Source organism: Aegilops tauschii, chromosome 2, assembly GCF_002575655.3.
Source record: "Aegilops tauschii subsp. strangulata cultivar AL8/78 chromosome 2, Aet v6.0, whole genome shotgun sequence".
Lineage (NCBI taxonomy): Eukaryota > Viridiplantae > Streptophyta > Magnoliopsida > Poales > Poaceae > Aegilops > Aegilops tauschii.
In genome coordinates this window covers 578960437-578985975 of record NC_053036.3, presented here as the reverse complement: position 1 = coordinate 578985975, position 25539 = coordinate 578960437, and positions in this window count along the sequence as shown.

Below are 25539 nucleotides of genomic sequence, written 5' to 3'. Positions count from 1 at the left end.
CTTAAATGCGGCTGACCCACATGTCATTCTCATGGTGGTGGCGTGGTTCGCAACTCACTCGTTCGAGATGAACTGGCCGGTGGTGGCGTGGCCCTAGTGAGGGTGCCACAGCTGGGTGTCGAGCCGTTACGAGGCGTAGATGGCCACACCGGCGGGTACTACCTGTAGTACAGAAGTACTCCAGCTGAGGATTGATGCCCGGGACAAAATGTGTCACAGCCGCTGGATGAAAATTCGATGGTGTGGGACTACGGATCGGAGCAGGCAAACCGCGTTCAATAGGGTGTGGCTGTGATAGAAAGTTGATGGTCACCGCAGTTCAGCTGGCCCGCATGTCATGCACACAAAGGCAGAGGAGCGGTGGGGCCGAGAGGGATGAGGTGCACGTTGGGGGACGTCGTGCCATGGGTTGGAGTGGTGTCGTGGGAATCGCGTGTGGGTGTGGCAGTGGTAGAAACAAGAAACGTGATGGTCGCCGTGGTTCAACTTCCATGGACAAGCTGTCATGTCTGCTGACACATGCATTGCATACCGCTCACTGCAAGGAGCAGTAGTAGAGAAAACATGTTCCAAAGATACCATTTTTCTGATAAAATTCTCGAGATATCATTAGTTTTTACACATGGGATTACTCCTGCAAGGTCAATCACAACAGGTGTTTTGTAAAAAAATGCATCTTGATGTTCCCTGCAATGCACGGGCATCTTGCTAGTTATAGAAGAAGGCCCCACGGGCATCTTGCCATAGGGTGTGCCACCGACCCAAACTTCAATTTTCTTTTCAGACGATTAGGTGCACCAGATGCCGTGCCATGCTACAAAATGTTAAAAAAAATAGCTCCAAATTTTTTTAAACCTATTATCTTCAAACCATCAAAACAGCCCGAGTAATATATTTTGAGTGAAGCATGATTTACTTTTACTGATATATGTATATCAAAACTAGAGTGTTTATATTTCAAGCTCGTGAACAAGTATTATTCTACTACTTTGGATCCATTGCAACGCACGGGCCAGCACATTGGTAGTAGTAGTCTCTATCTCTATCTCTACTCTACTCTTATTCTTATAAAAAAACAGAGTTGTTGATGATGGTGTGCCTGCCATCCTGCAGTATAGGCCGTCCGATTTATATCTGACGGATAGGAAGGAAACTATGGCAATTTTGCAAAAAAACCACACCCCTCTTATACAAGCAAGATGCCCGTGCGTTGCATGGAACATCAAGATCTTGTGGGAGAAAAGGATGAACGAAGGAAGGCCTTATCTGCAAATGTGGAGAGGAGTGCGTGTAAATTGTCATAGTTTCCTTCCTATTCGTTAGATATAGATCGGACGACCCATATTGCAGGATGGCAGGCACACCATCATCACCAACTCTGCTTTTTTATAGGCCGTCCGATTTATATATGATGGATAGGAAGAAAACTATGTCAATTTTGCAAAAAGAAACCTACACCCCTCTCCACATTTGCAAATAAGGCCTTCCCTCGCTCATCCTTTTCTCTCACAAGATAAACTACTCATACAAATGCATCTTGATGTTCTGTGCAACGCACGAGGATGTTTCCTTGGGGGTCTCTCCAGCGCGGCGTGGCCGTAGTTGCAAGTTGACGCCCCTTGAGAAGCCGATGTTGAGGGGCACTCGGATTTTGTCCGATGAGCAGGTAAGATGAGTTTCATCACGTAGTAAATGCATTCTAAAGACTACTTCCGTGTCCATTTCCTAATTCTCCCCCTGCCCACTGTTTCACAGGTTAGGCTCGGTGCGAGTGGAGATTGGCTTGCATATGTACGGGAGGGTACCAACATCAATTTGCACAACATTTACAATGGTGACACCGTTCCCATAGAACCTTTGTCCAACATTGGGATCAGCCATGCAACGGGCCACCGCCTGAATTGGTACGATGGAACCACGGTGAGATTGAAGAAGATAGCACGAACCTTGCACATGGCGATCAAAGGTGGACGATGCTGTCTGCGGCCGATTTGTTGCCGTACGAGTACGAAGACGCTGTGCTCCTTTCTAACCGCATCTTCGCGGTGACAAACCAGGGGACTTGTTTCGTATGGGACACATCCAACAGTATACTCCCTCTCTCCCAGTTTATTTGTTTTGAATTTTTTTTGTTTTATAAGTTTCAAATTCAAATTTAGATCTCCCCATCACATGTTGAGATTACAGTGTCCATTAAATCGTTGCGTGCATGTATAGTAAAGAAACAAATCTCGAGTTTGCCACGAGTTCGTGCAGCGGTAGCACCACAAGGCCTGGCGCAGGAGTTACATTTACCTCTCGGGGCCCTCGGGTCTGAGCTTCAGCGCCTTACGATGCCTGCCTTTGAATCAAAAACATGTGGACCCGATAGGTGGCTGGTCCACATGTAATGCTCCCGAAGGCAGAGGGGCAGTGGGGCCGAGAGGGGTGAGCCGCAGGTCGGGGGACGTGTGGTGTCATGGGTTCGAGCGGCGTCATGGGGATCGCGTGTGGCTGTGGTAGAAACTTGATGCTCGCCGCATTTCAGTTGGCCCACATGTCATGCACACAAAGGCAGAGGGGCGGTGCGGCCGAGAGGGGTGAGGCGCACGTCGGGGGACGTGGTGCCGTGGGTTGGAGCAACGTCATGGGAATCGCGAGTGGCAGTGGATGAAACATGATGGTTGCCATAGTTGAACTTCCATGGACAAGCTGTCATGTCTACGGACACATGCATTGCATACCGATCACTAGAAGGAGTAGTAGAGAAAGCTAGGTGGATAAATAGTTCCTTATAGTCAAGCGGACCCACGGTACTACTTGTTCCAAAGACATGCACACCATCGAAATAGTCCATCTATATCAATATACATAGAGAGGGAATAAATTTTTTTACAAGAGAGGAAATAGTTCATCCATCCATAATGCCCTACTGCTGGTGCGGCATCTTCTTCTTCTTCTTCTTCTTGTTCTCATTTTCTGTGGGAGACGGCTTCGCAACAAGCTCTATGGACCTTGCAGCTATCTTGAAACTCACACGGGCATCGAGGGCAGCATATTTTATCCGCTCGTACATTAAGGGATAATTCTCCCATCCAGACGACCTTAATGCCAGCGTCTCGTCACCCTTCTGAAGATTTGTTCCGAGCACAAAATTTGCTACGTCGAATAGGGATGGTGTCGGTTTATCACAATCTTCTACAGGAATTTTTATTTTGGTTTGTAGGTCAGTGATGCTTTTCAAATCAAGGTTGTACGGCTTCAACTTCTGTTTGTCCCCTGCGATGGCTGCCCCACATAAGTATATGTCCTCCCGAGACAAGAAATCGTGAAGCTCATCTGGTATGGAGGGCGCGTGTATGATGTGGTACACCAGAACATCATCTTCGAGGCACAGCTGAAGGACGGCGGCACGTTGGATCTTCCCAATGGCACGCTCCGTGTACTCTGCATCGAGACCGATGACATTCATCTCCACCTTTTGGAGGGAGTTGGATACATTGTTGATCCAGTTCCGAACAACCCTTTGGTGGTCGGTGACTATGGCAACTATGCTCAACGAGCCTTCGACGAGGACATGTTGGACGCTTAAAACCTGCATCTCGATCTCTTTCTCCATTTGGAACCGCTGGACCAGAGGGCTATGGTTTGGAGAATTAGGATTAGATGGCTAGTCTAACTCAAGAAGATGATTATTTATAGGGGCTTCAGAATTACTCCAGGAGGATGTGAAGAGGTTAAAACAATGTGAATGCAGCGTGGTTTGGATGCAATGAAGATCAAGGAGTAGTGAAGAAGCCAAGGAAAATCGGTTCCCGATGGAGAAGTAAATGGGAGAAGTTATGCGCATGGATGAGGAGAGCTGCGGTTGTTTGAGTGTTGCATGCAATGGATTGGACGGGCTCTTCGGTTGCCTTTTCTCTCTCCCACGCGCATAGAATGGCCCACTTGCATGCTGCAGTTTATTGGCTGGAGTCTGGCTACAGCTGCTCATGCGTACGCTAATTAATGTTGTGAATGCGGGGCATGAAGGGAAATGGGCGCATGAAAAAGGGTATATACGCAGACTAATTAGAGAAACTACAAGAACGCCTGTGCGTTGCAACGGGGCCACATTAACTTTAAGAGTTCAATATTTATATTCTCATACATATCAAGTGACATTGGCGACCTTTTTTACCATCAAATCCTCACACACACACTCTCTCCCTCCCTCTTCCTCACTCTCTCTCCCCCTCTCCCTCTCTCTCTCTCTAATACACACACACACATATCCATCTTATTGGGTACGGGCCCATAATCCATCTATTTCACACACACACACGCTAGTGCATAACAATATGGATTATGTGTATTATATTTGCCATCACAACTGAGGGAATTAATTTCATGTAAATCGGCCAGCCACAGCTCCAAGAATACGCGGAGGAGGTGGCCGGGTCAGCGTCGGCACCGTCCGGCGCGGGCCACGGGCCCGCTTCCAAGTGCGTTTGCGCGCCGGCCACCCACGCCGGGTCCTTCAGGTGCCGCTTCCACCGCACCAACTCCCAGGGCCAGGGAAGCCGCCCTTCTTTGCCCCCTTCACCGGCCGCGGCCAACGCGGTGCCGCTGCACCCGGCCTCGCCGTCCTTGTCCTCCGGCACCGTCGTGACCCAGTGACACAGCCCAAGCATCGGCCTCGAGAATCAAGACCGCTCGACAACGGAGATCGAAGGGAAGATCATATACATGTCATAAGAAAGGGAGTTTATTTACTGCTCCCTCGATGTATTGTTTCCATTGTTTGGAGATTGATTACCATCCGTGAGTTAAGGTAAGGCTAATGTGATTGAGCGATTTTCTGAAAATCAATTATTTGTTTTCTAATTAATGTGATTGAGTGATTTAAGGTAAGGTTAATTAATTTAGATTTGATCTTTAGAGATTGTTCGTGATTGATTCTACATTACTAAATAACTTGCGCTAGTATGGAAAGTTCTGATCTGTTCAGATTTCTTTCGTTGTGTGAGAGGGTGACGCGAAAATAAACCGATGAAGTGGGGGGAGGGGACGAAAAAAAAATCTATGAAAAAAAACCAGCGAAGGTGGGAGGAGGTACCAAAAAAACCATGGGAGGTGGGATGAAAAAAACCTTGAAGCGAGACTACCAACTGCTCCATTAGGAGTAGAGATACTGAAAAAAGTTATGCGCAGACAAAAGAGGACCTGAGGGAGTACTACTCATGTTCCTACTACGGTTACGGAATATGCGGTTATCCTCAAAAAAAGAAAAGTCCTTCTTCGCGCTTCCGCATGCACGAGAATTTGGTTCTGCTCGCAATATGGATGATACCTGTAGGATGAAGTGAACCCAGAGGCATGCTAGCACGGGAGTACTACTCATGTTCCTACTACTCCTACTACTAGTACTAGTACAACTGTGGTACACTTGATGGTCAAAATAATATTATTCATCCGGTCCTCACAGTGAAGTGACAAGACCCTGCGCCCGAGGTGACACCAGTCCTGGCGGCGTGTCCGGGTTACCAAAGTCAGCCTCACCTTGTGCACTGTGCAGTCACTGTCACCGCCGCTGTATAGCATGCCTCGCCTCGTCTCCCTCTCCCCTAGCACCACTCCATCTCCATCTCCATCTCGTCGAAGATCCTGAGGTCACTCTTCATCATCTCACTGTGCCCCCGCGTACCCTCGCCTCGCTCTCCTCTCCCAGTACCACTATTTCCTCGCTAGCCGCTCCAGCACCGAAAGCCTTCTCCCCCGTAAATCAAGCCCCCCAAAACCCCACCTTCCAAACTCCACCATGGCCGAACGCGAACCGTGTAGCATCCATATGAGCGGCGATTGGAGCAATCTCCCCAATGACGTCCTCGAACTCTGTTGTTTGTGTATGGATATGTTGAGCGCCCTGCGGCTGGCTGCATGCTCGAGGGGCATGCACACGGCCATTGTCGAAGCGAGGCCTAAGCTTTTCAAGACACCCTGCTTGCTGCTATCTGGTCTTGCGAGATTTGCTCACCATGATACGGAGGCGTACATGATGCCCCTCGACTTCAATCCGACCTCCATTAGCCGAAACTTCTTTGCAGGTATGTAGTGGGTCGCCGTACATCATTTCTCTCCACTTCGATCCGATCACCATGGCCCGAAACTTCTTACAGGTATGTATTGGGTCGGCATGAACTCCCACTGGATGGCTGTCGTCAGAGAAGACGGGGAAAAGTTGGTGCTCGTGAACTTCCGGTCCTCCCATGAGATTATCCTTCCTCCGTTGGATGATATAGAGTTTTACCTTCGCGGTCCAAGTCATCTAGATTACGTCGTTAGTTGGACGCACCTTGTTTTGCAGAAGATTGTGATCTGCCAAGTGCCCACACGACATGCGGATTATGCAGACTTTAAGCTAATTGTTTTGTTCGACAAGGGACTCGCCTATCTTTCTGCCGGTGCCTTCTTTCGCTGGAGACAGCTCAGCTCACAGTGGATCGTCATCAAAGCTGATACACACTTCTGTGATGCTATTGAACATAATGGCATCATCTACGCGATCGACAAAGTAGATGGCACCACGTATTGCTGGGACAGCGCGTGTAACTTGTTTCTGTCTGATGTTAATGATGACGCCATGACACTGTTTGAACTTTTTATGATGATTAACATATCCCTGTTTGAGCAGAATTTGAGTAGAACTATGGCAATGTATTAGAGACGCCATAAATCAGCTATATTTGGAATGAGTTAATTCATGCGATTGTGACCATGTCATAACAGCCAATTTGTACCCCTGAATAATCAAACTGTTAGGAAGATATTGATATTCTCCTTATTTCATAGTACTATATACTACTAAATATGAGTGTGTATCAATGGCCATGTTAGTTTCCTCATTTTCATGATGTAGAAACATGCATCACACTGTTGATTTCATCTAACCATACATTAGGGAAGCAAATGTGCATATGGAGAACTCTATATTTTGAAGTAGTGAAATCCTGTAATGCTTACCATGTGCACATACCTATGTTCGCCCTTCAGCAATCAATAGCTAGAATAATATGATCACAAAAATTTTGCCCACAGAACATGAGTATATAACAATGCATGGTATGTTAGTTTCCTTGAAGAATTTGTTTGTGAGGACAGAACATTATTACATAACATGCATGACATGGTAGTTTCCTGTGAAGAATCGATTGTGAGATATAACCATGCATGGCACTTCTATATTTTCGAACCCAGTATACATTTCCCTGTTTTCCTCCTAGTTCCAATAGGGACATATCAATGTTGTTTCTTGCATTATCCTACTCATACTCTGAACAATGCTGATCTTACATTAACAATGCCTATCCTTTTTTATATGATGCAGTGTCCCTACAGTTATTGCCCTTTGTAATCACACCACCTTTGCCAAAAATAGGGAAGCACAACTGGTTCCTCGCTCGATCAGAGGACGGCAAAAGACAGATGATCATTCGGACACATGAGCCGGAAAAGTTATATTGCAAAAACCCACTGTATGCAAGCACCGTGAAATACGTGAGTATCCGGACAGTGGCTGCTACATCTATGAGCAGGATACCAGCTTGTTGGGGCCTGCAGGATTTTTGAGTTGGAGGCGGGTAAACAGCCTTGGTTCATACTCTTTGTTTCTCGGACTCAATTATCCGATTAACCAGGAGATCACCATTGGCAAGGACCTTGATGGCAGAGAGGCTCGGTTTTCTATGGAAAACTGTGTCTACAGGGCGAGCCCTAGGAGTTTGGGAGCAAACTCCCCTGATTGTCAATGATACAGCCTGCAGCCAAAAGAAGGTGAGAATGACAAAGGCATCTGGATTAACTTTGATCCTTGGATGTGTCGAGTCCGACAGGCAGTGATGTGGTTCAAGCCTTCAGGTTGATAGGTAATTGGGCTGTTGCGTTGAAAGGGTGGAGTACTGGTGTCTCCGGATCACTGGTGGCTGAACCGGGGCTGCAAATTATTATGGTGTTGGATCATCCCTCTTCGAATGACTTGTTGTCTTTGCTGCTTGTTCTGGATGGGTAGTTCTCTCTTTTGTTATGCATATTCCTTGCCATTTGGTCATCCTCGTCTATGTCACTCTTACTATGTAATAGTTGCCTCTATTTAGAATGTCATTCTCGTCTGGATCACGAGAGTCTGAGCGCTGCAGATGGGTGCATTTTGGTGGTGTAGCAAGACTTCTTATGAACTATCATGTCATGATGTTTATGTCAGTAGTAGTCACTAGTCAGTGTTTGAATGTTGTATATATCGTTGTTTCGAACTGTTATTGTCTCGAACTGCTGGTGGGCTAAATGAGGGCATCACCATTCTCCAGTGTTCAGAGTATATCTCCATTTTTTGAAGTTATAATTTGAGCTCAGTGTCTTTTCGATGATGTACACTTGTTTGGGCCAGTGCGGTGTCGTTGAATATGGGCCGAGTAGTAACGCAATGCCAAATAGGTCAATTATGACTCTCGGCCCGGGCTCTCAAAAAGATCCTAAAAAAAGGCCGAGCTCTCAAAAAAAAAGAATAGGGACTCTTAGGCCGACATGTGGGCGCCACCGGTGTTTTCGTGCGCTTGCGCGCCGAGAGCATATTGGCGCGTGTTCGAAATTCATGCTACATTTTCATCCCCAATCAACCGCCCCTCCCCCACCTCTGGAATCTCGATTCCTACTCCAGATTCCCCCAAATCCCCCTCCTGTACTCCCTATACTCAAGCGCACTATCATGTCGCCGGTCAATGCGGATCTCCAAGCCGGAGATTCTGAGGTTCGTCCTGCCTTCGGGCGCTGCGTGCTGTCGCTCAATAGTGGCATGGCGGCGCTTGATGACCAGTTTGCCAGCAAAGTGCTGATGGTAACCATCAACGGCGACCGGCCTCCCGTCTCGCCGGACGACCTTGTCAAAGCTCTTGGCATTGCGCACGGCATCCAAATAAGCGACTTGCTCGTCGAAGTCTGCCCGCCACCGGCTAATTTCTTCGTCAGGTTCCGGACAACTTTCGACTGCAGTCGTGTGTTCGAATCTTCCCGGCGTTTGTTATGCGATGGTGCGCTGGTGAGCTTTGATTGGTGGCACCTAGGATGGGGCTCGGTGCCCTCTGAGCTTGAGTTTTTAACAAAACTTACCTTCCACGACATGCCTCGACGTGCTTGGAACAGCGAGTCCATGAATGAGCTTATCAACGACCTTGGAGGTGAGCTCGTAAGTATGTTTGTTCCTCCAGACAGCTGGGCTCTGACGGTTATGGCATGGATGAAGAAGCCGTCCACCATACCGAAGGTGATTGGTGTTGAGATGCCGGTGAAGGAACCGGGGTTGTACTATTCGTCGCCACCAAGGCCGTCGCGGACCATGTTAGGGATGTACCTGTATCGAGTGTTCGTGCATGTCGAAGAAGTGGTCAATCCATCAATCGAAGTCCTGCCGCCGCCGTTGGTGCCCGAATCCGTCGACGACGTCCTTCACAGGAGTCAACGTCAGACATTCCCCGTGTTGCTCGGAACGATGGATGGCACAGGGCCTACTCCATCGCGCGGCGCAGGCTACTGCTTCTTTGGGAGAAGAGGTAGGGTTGGCTGCCTGGATGTGCTCTAATTTGAGGTAGCAACTGAATCTTGTCAGATGACCTGTTCTATTTTTTTACCTGAACTTTTTTTAGAAAGGGCTGTACGTCAACTTAATGTTCTAGCAGAACTTATATATTGTGTTGTCTGTCTGTTTTCTTTGCACAGCATTCAAGATATTACCCCCAGATCTTGGAGGAGCACCTCGCCGTCGAGGCCACTGTTAACGCCTCACGCACCGACGCCGCGACGCGGTTGGCTGCTTTAAACGACAGTTCGTGGCGTTTTCTCGAGGCCACCGTTGGTGCCTTCGACAAAGACTACGAGGTGTTTTCTCAGCGTGCACGTGCTTACCTCATCTCGAGAGACCGCAGGTTGGTGCCCGGAGCGGCTCAGGCAACTGACCACTACAATGAGGGCACCCACGATGCGGAGGCCTCGCCCTCTTCCACGTCCAAGGAGCCAATCATCATCGATATCTCCGACAATGAGGAGTAGCTTGTCTTATTAGCTCACTATAAGGACCCATGTTCAGTTTGCTAGCTAATGCCTTTCCTTAACAAATTCTAGTGAATTGTGTTATCTATTTTTACCATGCAATCTTCTGCTATAGTGTATATGTTCTATATGTCGTGCAATGTGGTGTTCAGTTAACTGCTTGGTTCAATTCTGCAAATGTGATGTTCAATTCTTTAGGGTGCAATATTTCCAAGTTGTTAAGCATGCTTGGTTTGGTTAACTGTGTGATCTTCTATTACGAGTATGTTATATTGTGCAATGTGGTGCTCAGTTAATGTTTGGTTCATTTGTTGTGGTGTTTAGTTAACTGCTTGGTTCAATTCTGCAATGCGATGTTCAATTGTTGTGGCTGCATTCTGTTATTGTGTACCATGTGAGGAATAAATCGAATTTGGCTATACTAAATACATGAGAAACAAATACAATTGCTATATTTCCAAGTTGTTAAGCATGCTTGGTTTAGTTAACTGTCTGATCTTCTATTAGGAGTATGTTATATTGTGCAATGTGGTGCTTAGTTAATGTTTGGTTCATTTGTTGTGGTGTTTAGCTAACTGCTTGGTTCAATTCTACACTGCGATGTCCAATTGTCGTGGGTAGAATTTTGTATTGTTATGCATGTGAGGAATAAATCGAATTTGGCTGCAATTAATACTTGAGAAACATATACAAGTGCTATATTTCCTAGTTCTTAATCATGCTTGGTTTGGATAAATGGGTTTTCCATGTGGCTTGAATTAATCTGATGAATCTACAATGTGCTTATTTTTCATCAACATATTTTACTGATAGCATGCGAACCCTTACTTAACCTGATGACTAACTACCTTATATGTGTTGCAGGGAAACAATGGGAAGCACTGAGGTTTACAATCGAGGTTAGCACGTGCATAGTCCATTCTCTAATAGCAAATTATTGTGCAATTGCAGGAACCATTCTAATATTTTGGTTTTTAACAATTTGGTCTTCCACATGTAGGTCCTGCTGTTAGAGGTTTTGACCCACTGTTCGATCCTTTTTGCATATGGGGAAATGAGTTGTCCAATATCAATCAAATCAAGAAACTCAGAAAGATTGTTAGGATAAAGAAATTAGCGACAAAAAACAACAAGATCTTTGTCTGCACAATGAAGAAGACATCAGTTCACTACAAGATGGTACTAACTATTATAATTAGAGGGTGATGTTCTACCAAAAAGATAAAACACCAATTTTCGGGGGCAAAATACCCTATTTTTTGAATCTCAACCATCCCCCAAAAAAATTCTTCACAAACTAGTCAAGGCTGGGGTTGTGGCCCCTGCAGCATTGGGCATAGCTCCGCAATGTTCTATTGCTATGCAAAATTCCAGGTTGCAAAACATTATGGGATGCGAGCTATGGAAAATCAAATTCAGCCGTGAATAGGAACGTTACGTACGACACTATTCAATGTTGATTTTGTTATTTTTATAGCTCACATCCAGTAATATGTTTGAACTTGGAATTCCACATGTCAATAGGACGTTACCCTCTTACATTCTGTTTTTTTAGATTTTTCCGAAACTTCAAACCATCATTTTCGCATGGTTTAATTTTCATCAGTTTTCACCAAATGTTAGTTTTCATGAGAGAATATCACATGCAAACCAACATTCAATGAAAACTCCGTAGAAACCACCTTTGAAAGTTTTGACAAAATCTGAACAAATGGGATGTTAAGAGGGTGATGTTCTAATGATATGCGAAATTTCAAGTTGAAAAACATTTGTAGTTAACTCATGTTTTTCTTTTAATTATATATAAAAAATAGGATCTATCATTTATATTTCCTTTAATTCAAAAGTAGGGTCTATGATTTATATTTTTTAATTATAGAATATTCCCTACCTATCAAACAAGTGATGTTTCCGATATGTCTTAAGTTACACTTTTAAAACATTGAATAAAATGTTTTTCAAATGTTTTGATTGAGAACAAGTAAATCATATTACATTTAAATTTATCTCAAAACGCATATTCATAACATAATTTGAGTGAATTCAAATTTTTAGCCGTTATTTGGCATTTTATACACTAATTAGCCATTCACACTTTTCATCCAAACTAGATGACCCGTTACGTCCTTGGCACAGAAACCAAATGTAACCAAGAAGTTAGGTGAACTATTAGATTTTTTTGGCTGAAATACATGCAAAATATGATGATTTGTTGCGTCCTTGGTGCTCAAACAAATGCAATTGAAATGTTAGGTGAACTCTTTTCTATTAATTTTGGCTGCCCATAAGCAGGTTTGAATTGAATGTATGGCGAAATGTTAACCGTCCTGCCGACCCCCAGATCTTGGAGGAGCACCTCGCCGTCGAGGCCACTGTTGACGCCTCACGCACCGACGCCGCGACGCGGTTGGCTGCTTTAAACGATAGTTCATGGCGTTTTCTCGAGGCCACCGTCGGTGCCTTCGACGAAGACTGCGAGGTGTTTTCTCAGCGTGCACGTGCTTACCTCATCTCGAGAGCCAGCAGGTTGGTGCCCGGAGCGGCTCAGCCAACTGACCACTACAACGAGGGCACCCACGATGCGGAGGCCTCGCCCTCTTCCACGTCCAAGGAGCCAATCATCATCGATATCTCCGACAATGAGGAGTAGCTTGTCTTATTAGCTCACTATAAGGACCCATGTTCAGTTTGCTAGCTAATGCCTTTCCTTAACAAATTCTAGTGAATTGTGTTATCTATTTTTACCATGCAATCTTCTGCTATAGTGTATATGTTCTATATGTCGTGCAATGTGGTGTTCAGTTAACTGCTTGGTTCAATTCTGCAAATGTGATGTTCAATTCTTTAGGGTGCAATATTTCCAAGTTGTTAAGCATGCTTGGTTTGGTTAACTGTCTGATCTTCTATTACGAGTATGTTATATTGTGCAATGTGGTGCTCAGTTAATGTTTGGTTCATTTGTTGTAATGTTTAGTTAACTGCTTGGTTCAATTCTGCAATGCGATGTTCAATTGTTGTGGCTGCATTCTGTTATTGTGTACCATGTGAGGAATAAATCGAATTTGGATGTACTAAATACATGAGAAACAAATACAATTGCTATATTTCCAAGTTGTTAAGCATGCTTGGTTTAGTTAACTGTCTGATCTTCTATTAGGAGTATGTTATATTGTGCAATGTGGTGCTTAGTTAATGTTTGGTTCATTTGTTGTGGTGTTTAGCTAACTGCTTGGTTCAATTCTACACTGCGATGTCCAATTGTCGTGGGTAGAATTTTGTATTGTTATGCATGTGAGGAATAAATCGAATTTGGCTGCAATTAATACTTGAGAAACATATACAAGTGCTATATTTCCTAGTTCTTAATCATGCTTGGTTTGGATAAATGGGTTTTCCATGTGGCTTGAATTAATCTGATGAATCTACAATGTGCTTATTTTTCATCAACATATTTTACTGATAGCATGCGAACCCTTACTTAACCTGATGACTAACTACCTTATATGTGTTGCAGGGAAACAATGGGAAGCACTGAGGTTTACAATCGAGGTTAGCACGTGCATAGTCCATTCTCTAATAGCAAATTATTGTGCAATTGCAGGAACCATTCTAATATTTTGGTTTTTAACAATTTGGTCTTCCACATGTAGGTCCTGCTGTTAGAGGTTTTGACCCACTATTCGACCCTTTTTGCATATGGGGAAATGAGTTGTCCAATATCAATCAAATCAAGAAACTCAGAAAGATTGTTAGGATAAAGAAATTAGCGACAAAAAACAACAAGATCTTTGTCTGCACAATGAAGAAGACATCAGTTCACTACAAGATGGTACTAACTATTATAATTAGAGGGTGATGTTCTACCAAAAAGATAAAACACCAATTTTCGGGGGCAAAATACCCTATTTTTTGAATCTCAACCATCCCCCAAAAAAATTCTTCACAAACTAGTCAAGGCTGGGGTTGTGGCCCCTGCAGCATTGGGCATAGCTCCGCAATGTTCTATTGCTATGCAAAATTCCAGGTTGCAAAACATTATGGGATGCGAGCTATGGAAAATCAAATTCAGCCGTGAATAGGAACGTTACGTACGACACTATTCAATGTTGATTTTGTTATTTTTATAGCTCACATCCAGTAATATGTTTGAACTTGGAATTCCACATGTCAATAGGACGTTACCCTCTTACATTCTGTTTTTTTAGGATTTTCCGAAACTTCAAACCATCATTTTCGCATGGTTTAATTTTCATCAGTTTTCACCAAATGTTAGTTTTCATGAGAGAATATCACATGCAAACCAACATTCAATGAAAACTCCGTAGAAACCACCTTTGAAAGTTTTGACAAAATCTGAACAAATGGGATGTTAAGAGGGTGATGTTCTAATGATATGCGAAATTTCAAGTTGAAAAACATTTGTAGTTAACTCATGTTTTTCTTTTAATTATATATAAAAAATAGGATCTATCATTTATATTTCCTTTAATTCAAAAGTAGGGTCTATGATTTATATTTTTTAATTATAGAATATTCCCTACCTATCAAACAAGTGATGTTTCCGATATGTCTTAAGTTACACTTTTAAAACATTGAATAAAATGTTTTTCAAATGTTTTGATTGAGAACAAGTAAATCATATTACATTTAAATTTATCTCAAAACGCATATTCATAACATAATTTGAGTGAATTCAAATTTTTAGCCGTTATTTGGCATTTTATACACTAATTAGCCATTCACACTTTTCATCCAAACTAGATGACCCGTTACGTCCTTGGCACAGAAACCAAATGTAACCAAGAAGTTAGGTGAACTATTAGATTTTTTTGGCTGAAATACATGCAAAATATGATGATTTGTTGCGTCCTTGGTGCTCAAACAAATGCAATTGAAATGTTAGGTGAACTCTTTTCTATTAATTTTGGCTGCCCATAAGCAGGTTTGAATTGAATGTATGGCGAAATGTTAACCGTCCTGCCGACCCCCAGATCTTGGAGGAGCACCTCGCCGTCGAGGCCACTGTTGACGCCTCACGCACCGACGCCGCGACGCGGTTGGCTGCTTTAAACGATAGTTCATGGCGTTTTCTCGAGGCCACCGTCGGTGCCTTCGACGAAGACTGCGAGGTGTTTTCTCAGCGTGCACGTGCTTACCTCATCTCGAGAGCCAGCAGGTTGGTGCCCGGAGCGGCTCAGCCAACTGACCACTACAACGAGGGCACCCACGATGCGGAGGCCTCGCCCTCTTCCACGTCCAAGGAGCCAATCATCATCGATATCTCCGACAATGAGGAGTATCTTGTCTTATTAGCTCACTATAAGGACCCATGTTCAGTTTGCTAGCTAATGCCTTTCCTTAACAAATTCTAGTGAATTGTGTTATCTATTTTTACCATGCAATCTTCTGCTATAGTGTATATGTTCTATATGTCGTGCAATGTGGTGTTCAGTTAACTGCTTGGTTCAATTCTGCAAATGTGATGTTCAATTCTTTAGGGTGCAATATTTCCAAGTTGTTAAGCATGCTTGGTTTGGTTAACTGTGTGATCTTCTATTACGAGTATGTTATATTGTGCAATGTGGTGCTCAGTTAATGTTTGGTTCATTTGTTGTGGTGTTTAGTTAACTGCTTGGTTCAATTCTGCAATGCGATGTTCAATTGTTGTGGCTGCATTCTGTTATTGTGTACCATGTGAGGAATAAATCGAATTTGGTTGTACTAAATACATGAGAAACAAATACAATTGCTATATTTCCAAGTTGTTAAGCATGCTTGGTTTGGTTAACTGTCTGATCTTCTATTAGGAGTATGTTATATTGTGCAATGTGGTGCTCAGTTAATGTTTGGTTCATTTGTTGTGGTGTTTAGCTAACTGCTTGGTTCAATTCTACACTGCGATGTCCAATTGTCGTGGGTAGAATTTTGTATTGTTGTGCATGTGAGGAATAAATCGAATTTGGCTGCACTTAATACTTGAGAAACATATACAAGTGCTATATTTCCTAGTTCTTAATCATGCTTGGTTTGGATAAATGGGTTTTCCATGTGGCTTGAATTAATCTGATGAATCTACAATGTGCTTATTTTTCATCAACATATTTTACTGATAGCATGCGAACCCTTACTTAACCTGATGACTAACTACCTTATATGTGTTGCAGGGAAACAATGGGAAGCACTGAGGTTTACAATCGAGGTTAGCACGTGCATAGTTCGTTCTCTTATAGCAAATTATTGTGCAATTGTAGGAACCATTCTAATATTTTGGTTTTTAACAATTTGGTCTTCCACATGTAGGTCCTGCTGTTAGAGGTTTTGACCCACTGTTCGACCCTTTTTGCATATGGGGAAATGATTTGTCCAATATCAATCAAATCAAGAAACTCAGAAAGATTGTTAGGATAAAGAAATTAGCGACAAAAAACAATAAGATCTTTGTCTGCACAATGAAGAAGACATCAGTTCACTACAAGATGGTACTAACTATTATACCTTGCCTTTTTTTATTCCTTTGCCCCATTTCTAATATAGAGAAGATATTTATGCACATCCTTGTTTTCAGGCCTTTCCAAAGCAGTTCACTGATGATTACCTATCAACCCACCTCTATGGACAAGAGGCGAGGAAGGTTTTCATACAACACCCACGGTTCAATATTGAAGTGTTCCTGAAGAGGACGAAGGACGAACGGTCAATCATCCACAGGCACTGGCCTAAAGTTGCAAAGACCTTCAACATGAATGAAAGCTCATTATTCGCCTTCCGCTTCAGCAGTTTTCCAGATGAGACGCATCTGTCTATATACCGTCTATGATGCTAATTTCGAAAGGTTCTACATATTGCATGTGAAAGTTGGTGCTGGTGCAGTTTTGTAATGGGGTAGCTGAGTGCTGAAGCTATATCATGTTGAACTCTGATGTATTTCAATTATGAAATTCTGCTTCCTTAATATGGAAATGAAATATATTATATGCTTAATATGAATGTCAATTAGATTAATAAATGGATTATTAATAATAGGGCAATTAGCCTGCTAATGGGGAATTAGCCTGCTAATTGGGTTTTGCTGTTGCAAACGGTTGTTGAAAAAATACCGTGGGCGATGACCTCAGGCAACGCACACAGTTTCTAGGAATAAATCGTGTTGGATCAATGAACAATCACACACGACTTTCTCTTGAAAACTGCTTGCGTTAGGCCACCTTGCGCAAACATTTACCACATAAAAACTGTGTGTGATGGACAGCCTTTGCCACACAGTTTCTTCTACGGACCGTGTGTGATACATTCAATAACGCAAATGATTTAATGGGAAAAATTGTGTGTGATGTACTTGTGAACAGAACCGTTTTCCTTGGAGCGACTGTGTAGGATATACATACGAACGGAAACGTTTAGCGGGGACTGACTGTGTGGGATGTACTTGCGACCAGAAACAATTTTGCCGTATAATTGTATTTTTTTAGCTCTACTCTACGTATTTCCGTATTTGAGCTTCGCCGGTCGCACACGACCTCATTTTGCCGAGCGTGTGTGCCCGGAGGGCATATCACCGATGGTTTCTTGGCCGTGTGGGATGGACCCCCCCTATCGCCCACACTCACTAGGTGACGGTTCCAAATGCCGTCGCGGAAAGGGGTTAAAAACTGTTTGTATAGGACTGACGCGTACCAGTGTTTATTAGATATGGTGCGATCTATGATGTCTCTTACCGACTTACCACTATCGTTTTGGGGTTATGCTTTAGAGACGGTTGCATTCACGTTAAATAGGGCACCATCTAAATCTGTTGAGACGACACCATATGAACTGTGGTTTGGCAAGAAACCTAAGCTGTCGTTTCTTAAAGTTTGGGGCTGCGATGCTTACGTGAAAAAGCTTCAACCTGATAAGCTCGAACCCAAATCGGAGAAATACATCTTCATAGGATACCCAAAGGAGACTGTTGGGTACACCTTCTATCACAGATCCGAAGGCAGGATATTCGTTGCTAAGAATGGATCCTTTCTAGAGAAGGAGTTTCTCTCGAAAGAAGTGAGTGGGAGGAAAGTAGAACTTGATGAGGTAATTGTACTTTCTCTCGAATTGGTAAGTAGTTCATCACAGAAACCAGTTCCAATGATGCCTACATCAATTAGTGAGGAAGTTAATGATGATGATCATGAAACTTCAGATCAAGTTACTACTGAACCTCGTAGGTCAACCAGAGTACGTTCCGCACCAGAGTGGTACGATAACCCTATTCTGGAAGTCATGTTACTAGACCATGATGAACCTACGAACTATGAGGAAGCGATGATGAGCCCAGATTCCGCGAAATGGCTTGAGGCCATGAAATCTGAGATGGGATCCATGTATGAGAACAAAGTGTCGACTTTCGTTGACTTGCCCATTGATCGGTAAGCCATAGAGAATAAATGGATCTTCAAGAAGAATACTGACGCTGACGATAATGTTACTGTCTACAAAGCTCGACTTGTTGCGAAAGGTTTTCGACAAGTTCAAGGAGTTGACTACGATGAGACCTTTTCACCCATAGCGATGCATAAGTCTATCCGAATCATGTTAGCAATTGCCGCATTTTATGATTACGAAATTTGTCAAATGGATGTCAAAACTGCATTCCTTAATGGATTCCTTAAAGAAGAGTTGTATATGATGCAACCAGAAGGTTTTGTCGAACCTAAAGGCGCTAACAAAGTGTCCAAGCTCCAGCGATCCATTTATGGACTGGTGCAAGCATCTCAGAGTTGGAATATACGCTTTGATAATGTGATCAAAGCATATGGTTTTATACAGACTTTAGGAGAAGCCTGTATTTACAAGAAAGTGAGGGGGAGCTTTGTAGCATTTCTAATATTATATGTGGATGACATATTGCTGATTGGAAATGATACATAATTTCTGGATAGCATAAAAGGATACTTGAATAAGAATTTTTCAATGAAAGACCTCGGTGAAGCTGCTTATATATTGGGCATCAAGATCTACAGAGATAGATCAAGACGCTTAATTGGACTTTCACAAAGCACATACCTTGATAAATTTTTTGAAGAAGTTTAAAATGGATCAGTCAGAGAAAGGGTTCTTGCCTGTGTTACAAGGTGTGAAGTTGAATCAGACTCAATGCCCGACCAATGCAGAAGATAGAGAGAAAATGAAAGTCATTCCCTATACCTCAGCCATAGGTTCTATAATGTATGCAATGCTGTGTACCAGACCTGATGTGTGCCTTGCTATAAGTTTAGCAGGGAGGTAGCAAAGTAATCCAGGAGTGGATCACTGGACAGCGGTCAAGAACATCCTGATATACCTGAAAAGGACTAAGGATATGTTTCTCGTTTATGGAGGTGACAAAGAGCTTGTCGTAAATGGTTACGTCGATGCAAGCATTGACACTGATCCGGATGACTCTAAGTCACAAACCGGATACGTATTTATATTGAATGGTGGAGCTGTCAGTTGGTGCAGTTCCAAGCAGAGCGTCGTGGAGGGATCTACGTGTGAAGCGGAGTACATAGCTACTTCGGAAGCAGCAAATGAAGGAGTTCATATCCGATCTAGGTGTAATACCTAGTGCATTGGGTCCAATGAAAATATTTTGTGACAATACTGGAGCAATTCCCTTGGCAAAGGAATCTAGATTTCACAACAGAACCAAACACATCAAGAGACGCTTCAATTCCATCCGCGATCAAGTCAAGGAGGGAGACATAGAGATTTGCAAAATATATACGGATCTGAATGTTGCAGACCCGTTGACTAAGCCTCTTCCACGAGCAAAACATGATCAGCACCAAGACTCCATGGGTGTTAGAATCATTACTATGTAATCTAGATTATTGACTCTAGTGCAAGTGGAAGACTGAAGGAAATATGCCCTAGAGGCAATAATAAAGTTGTTATTTATATTTCCTTATATCATGATAAATGTTTATTATTCATGCTAAAATTGTATTAACCAGAAACTTAGTACATGTGTGAATACATAAACAAAACAGAGTGTCCCTAGTATGCCTCTACTTGACTAGCTCATTGATCAAAGATGGTTATGTTTCCTAAACATAGACATGTGTGGTCATTTGATGAACGGGATCACATCATTAGAGAATGATGTGATAGACAAGACCCATCCATTAGCTTAGCATATTGATCGTTTAGTTTTATTGATATTGCTTTCTTCATGACTTATACATGTTCCTCTGACTATGAGATTACGCAACTCCCGAATACTGGAGGAACACCTTGTGTGCTATCAAACGTCACAACATAACTGGGTGATTATAAAGATGCTCTACTAGTGTCTCCGAAGGTGTTTGTTGGGTTGGCATAGATCAAGATTAGGATTTGTCACTCCGTGTATCGGAGAGGTATCTCTGGGCCCTCTCGGTAATGCACATCACTATAAGCCTTGCAAGCAATGTGACTAATGAGTTAGTTGCGGGATGATGCATTACGGAACGAGTAAAGAGACTTGTCGGTAACGAGATTGAACTAGGTATGATGATACCGACGATCGAATCTCGGGCAAGTAACATACCGATGACAAAGGGAATGACGTATGTTGTTATGCGGTTTGACCGATAAAGATCTTCGTAGAATATGTAGGAGCCAATATGAGCATCCAGGTTCCGCTATTGGTTATCGACCAAAGATGTGTCTCGGTCATGTCTACATAGTTCTCGAACTCGTAGGGTCCGCACGCTTAACGTTTGATGATGATTTGTATTATGAGTTATGTGTTTTGGTGACCGAAGTTTGTTTGGAGTCCCGGATGAGATCACAGACATGACGAGGAGTCTCGAAATGGTCGAGAGGTAAAGATTCATTTATTGGAAGGTAGTATTCGGAGATCGAATGGTTCCGAGTGATTCGGGTATTTTTCCGGAATACCGAGGGGTTACTGAAACCCCCCGGGGGGAATCATGGGCCTTATGGGCCATTGGGAGAGAAGAGGGGACAGTCCACAAGGGGGAGGCGCCCCCCCCCCAAGGGGAGTCCGAATAGGAAGGGGAGGAGGCACGACCCCCATTTCCCTCCTTCTCTCCTCTCCTTCCCCCTTTCCCCTCCGTTGGAAGGAAGGGGAGGCTAATAGGACTAGGAGTCCTAGTCGGTTTCCCCCCCTTATGGCGTGGCCCATGGCCGGCCTCCTCCCTCTCCTCCTTTATATACAGGGGCAGGGGGCACCCCATAGCACAACATATATTCTCTTAGCCGTGTGCGGTGCCCCCTCCAAAGTTTACTCCTCCGGTCATAGCGTCGTAGTGCTTAGGCGAAGCCCTACGCGGATCACATCACCAACACCATCACCACACCGTCGTGCTGACGGAACTCTCCCTCGACCCTCTACTGGATCAAGAGTTCGAGGGACGTCATCGAGTTGAACGTGTGCTGAACACGGTGGTGCCGTACGTTTGGTACTTGGATCGGTTGGATCGTGAAGACGTTTGACTACATCAACCGCGTTAACCTAACTCTTCCGCTTTCGGTCTACGAGGGTATGTGGACACACTCTCCCCCTCTCGTTGCTATGCATCTCCTAGATAGATCTTGCGTGATCGTAGGATATTTTTTGAAATTGCATTCTACGTTCCCCAACATTTTTGTCAATACTAAACTTTTGTTTTGAATGTTATTGATCTGAAATTCATGCCACAATAAATAAAATTACATGGATAAATATGTTAGGTAGCATTCCACATCAAAAATTCTGTTTTTATCATTTACCTACTCGAGGACGAGTAGGAATTAAGCTTGGGGATGCTGATACGTCTCCAACGTATCTATAATTTTTTATTGTTCCATGCTATTATATTATCTGTTTTGTATGTTTTATTTGCATTAATATGCTATTTTATATTATTTTTGGGACTAACTTATTAACCCAGAGCCTAGTGCAAGTTTTTGTTTTTTCCTTGTTTTTGAGTTTCGCGGAAAAGGGATATCAAATGGGGTCCAAATGGAATAAAACTTCACGATGATTTTTCTTGGACCAGAAGACACACGTAGGACTTGGGAACCAAGTCAGAAGAGTCCCAAGGCGACGACAAGGGTGCAGGGCGCGCCCCCGGGGGGGGGGGGGCGCTCCCCTGCCTTGCGGGTCCCTCGGAGCTCTCCTAACCCTATTCTTCGGCCTATAAATTCTCAAATATTCCCGAACCACCAGAAGCGTCCACCAAAAAACTTTCCCGCCACCGTAACCTTCTGTTCTCGTGAGATCCCATCTTGGGGCCTTTTCCGGCATCCTGACAGAGGGGGATTCGATCACGGAGGGCATCGACATCAACCCTATTGCCCTTCCGATGAAGCGTGAGTAGTTTACCACAGACATATGGGTCCATAGCTGGTAGCTAGATGGCTTCTTCTCTCTCTTTGATTCTCAATACCATGTTCTCCTTAATGTTCTTGGAGATCTATCCGATGTAATCTTCTTTCGCGGTGTGTTTGTCGAGATCCGATGAATTGTGGATTTATGATCAGCTTATCTATGAATATTATTTGAATCTTCTATGAATTCTTGTATGCATGATTTAATATCTTTGTATTTCTCTTCGAATTATCGGTTTGGTTTGGCCAACTAGATTGGTTTTTCTTGCAATGGGAGAGGTGCTTAGTTTTGGGTTCAATCTTGCGTGATTTCACCAAGTGACAAAGTAGGGGTAGCGAGACACGTATTGCATTGTTGCCATCAAGGATAAAAAGATGGGGTTTTCATCATATTGCTTGAGCTTATCCCTCTACATCATGTCATCTTAGTTAAGGCGTTACTCCGTTCTTTATGAACTTAATACTTTAGATGCATGCTAGATAGCGGTCGATGTGTGGAGTAATAGTAGTAGATGCAGGCAGGAGTCGATCTACTTGACACGGACGTGATGCCTATATTCATAATCATTGCCTTGGATATCATCATAACTTTGCGCTTTTATATCAATTGCTCGACAGTAATTTGTTCACCCACCGTATTATTTTCCTTCCAGAGAGAAGCCTCTAGTGAAACCTATGGCCCCCGGGTCTATTTTCCTTTTATATATTTTCAGATCTATATATCAAAACTACCAAAAATACCTTGCTGCAATTTATTTACTTTTATTTACTTTTACCTTCTAGTAATCTTTTATATCTGTCTCTATCACATCTCACCTTTGCAAGTGACCGTGAAGGGATTCACAACCCCTTTATCGCATTGGGTGCAAGTGTTTGATTGTTTGTGTAGGTGCATATATTGGGGACTTGCGTGTTTCTCCTACTGGATTGATAACTTGGTTCTCAAGTGAGGGAAATACTTATCTCTACTTTGCTACATCACCCTTTCCTCTTCAAGGGAAAAACCAACACAAGCTCAAGAAGTAGCAATGGTCCTCTTGCTCTTCTCGCATGACAGCAACGGGCCTCTTGCTCTTCTCGCATGATGGCAACGGCCTGCATGATCGGTGCTTCTCGATCTGGCCATCGACGTGTTTCAGAACGGCTGTTAGAGATCTTGCTATGGATATTTGGATCGATTAGAATCCAGTCATGCACGTCCATATCAGCCTACAGGGGTTCTAAGGGCATGGCGCGAAGCTTTGTTGGTTGATGACACCTTGGGACATGTCGGCTTCTCGATTTCCATGGAGGAGACAACAGTGGAGAAGGTCATGGTGGCCGAGATCGGAGGATCGGTCAGACGGACGGAGCCTTGGAGGTGATGGAGTCAGCCAGGTGTAACTCCACCAAAATTTCCTCACCCTCACTTCTACTATGATTTTTTATGTCATGGACATCCCAAAGAATGTCATGCATGTGCGTCCCCGGCCCGCCCAGGACGAAAAGCCCATTTTCTGTCATGATTTTTTGTCATAGAAGTAGGAGCCCACTAAATCTATGATGATACATGTTTTTGTCACAATTATCATCATAGAAGTGTCATAACCATGACAATTTTTTTTCGTTCGGGCATAATGTCACAGATGTATCTCTTTTTGTAGTGATGATGCAAGCATATGAAGCACATATAATTTCAACTTTATGATATTCAATTCATTCAACAATTTACTCTTAGGATATAAGTGAAGCACTTGAGTGAATGAAAAACTACTCTGAGAGATGTAAGTGAAGATCGATGAGCAGTCAATCAATTAAGTAGCTATGTGAGGACTCTATGCAAATCAAGATTTCAGATCCAATTACTTTATTAAAACAGCAATCAAAATGAAAATACCCTCCAAGCAAAACACATATCATGTGACGAATAAAAATATAGCTCCAAGTAAGATATACCGATACTTTTGAAGACGAAAGAGGGGATGCCTTCCGGGGCATCCCCAAGCTTAGACGCTTGAGTCTTCCTTGAATATTACCTTGGGGTGCCTCTGGCATCCCCAATGTAAGGTTCTTTCTACTCCTTATTATGTTCGTATCGATATCTCACGCAAAACTTGAAAACTTCAATCACGAAAAATTTAACGGAACTCGTGAGATAGGTTTGTATGATAATAAATAAATCATTCACTTTGGTACTGTCAAGACAAGATCCAATTTTTTTCAAATAATGCATATTGTAATCTATCATTTCCACAATTTATACCACTCAATATAAGCTAAGGAAATGCTAAAACAAGAAAACTATGCAAACAAAACAGATTCTGTCAAAAACATAATAGTCTGTAATGATCTGAGTTAGAACCATACTTGTGTAAGTCCAAATATTCTGAAAAAATAAGAAAAAGCAGGCAATTTGTATATAAATCATGTGTAAAATTTTCATAATTTTATCACATCCAAGTGAATTATGGTAATTCCAGAACTTGGCACAAAGGTTTTGTTTTTGCACATAATCAAGTCAACTATCATCCACACTATCCCGAAGGCTTTACTTGGTAGTTTATTGAAACAAAGTCTATAAAACATGATTAATACAGTAGCTTAATCATGTGAACACACAAAAATAGCAGGTACAAATATTGGGTTGCCTCCACACAAGCACATTTCTGTAAAACTTTTTAGCTAGGCATTGATGATTTCAATGATGCTCACATAAAAGTAAAGAATTGAAACATAACGGGAGCATCATGAAGCATATGACTAGAAATTTTAAGTCTAACACACTTACTATGCATAGGGATTTTGTGAGCAAATAATTTATTGGGGCAAGAATCAACTAGCATAGGAAGGGAAAACAAGTATAACTTCAAAACTTTCAACACATAGAGAGGAAACTTGATATTATTGAGAAGCCTACAAGCATATGTTTCTCTCTCATAATATTTTTTCAGTAGAATCATGAACGAATTCATCAATATAACTATCACATAAAGCATTCTTTTCATGATCCACAAGCATACAATTTTTATTACTCTCCACATAAGCAAATTTCTTCTCATCAATATTAGTGGGAGCAAACTCAACAAAAATAACTATTATGTGATACTTGATTTGTATAATCCATTTGTGCATTAAAATCATGATGACGAGGATCATGGTTTTTATTATTCTTTA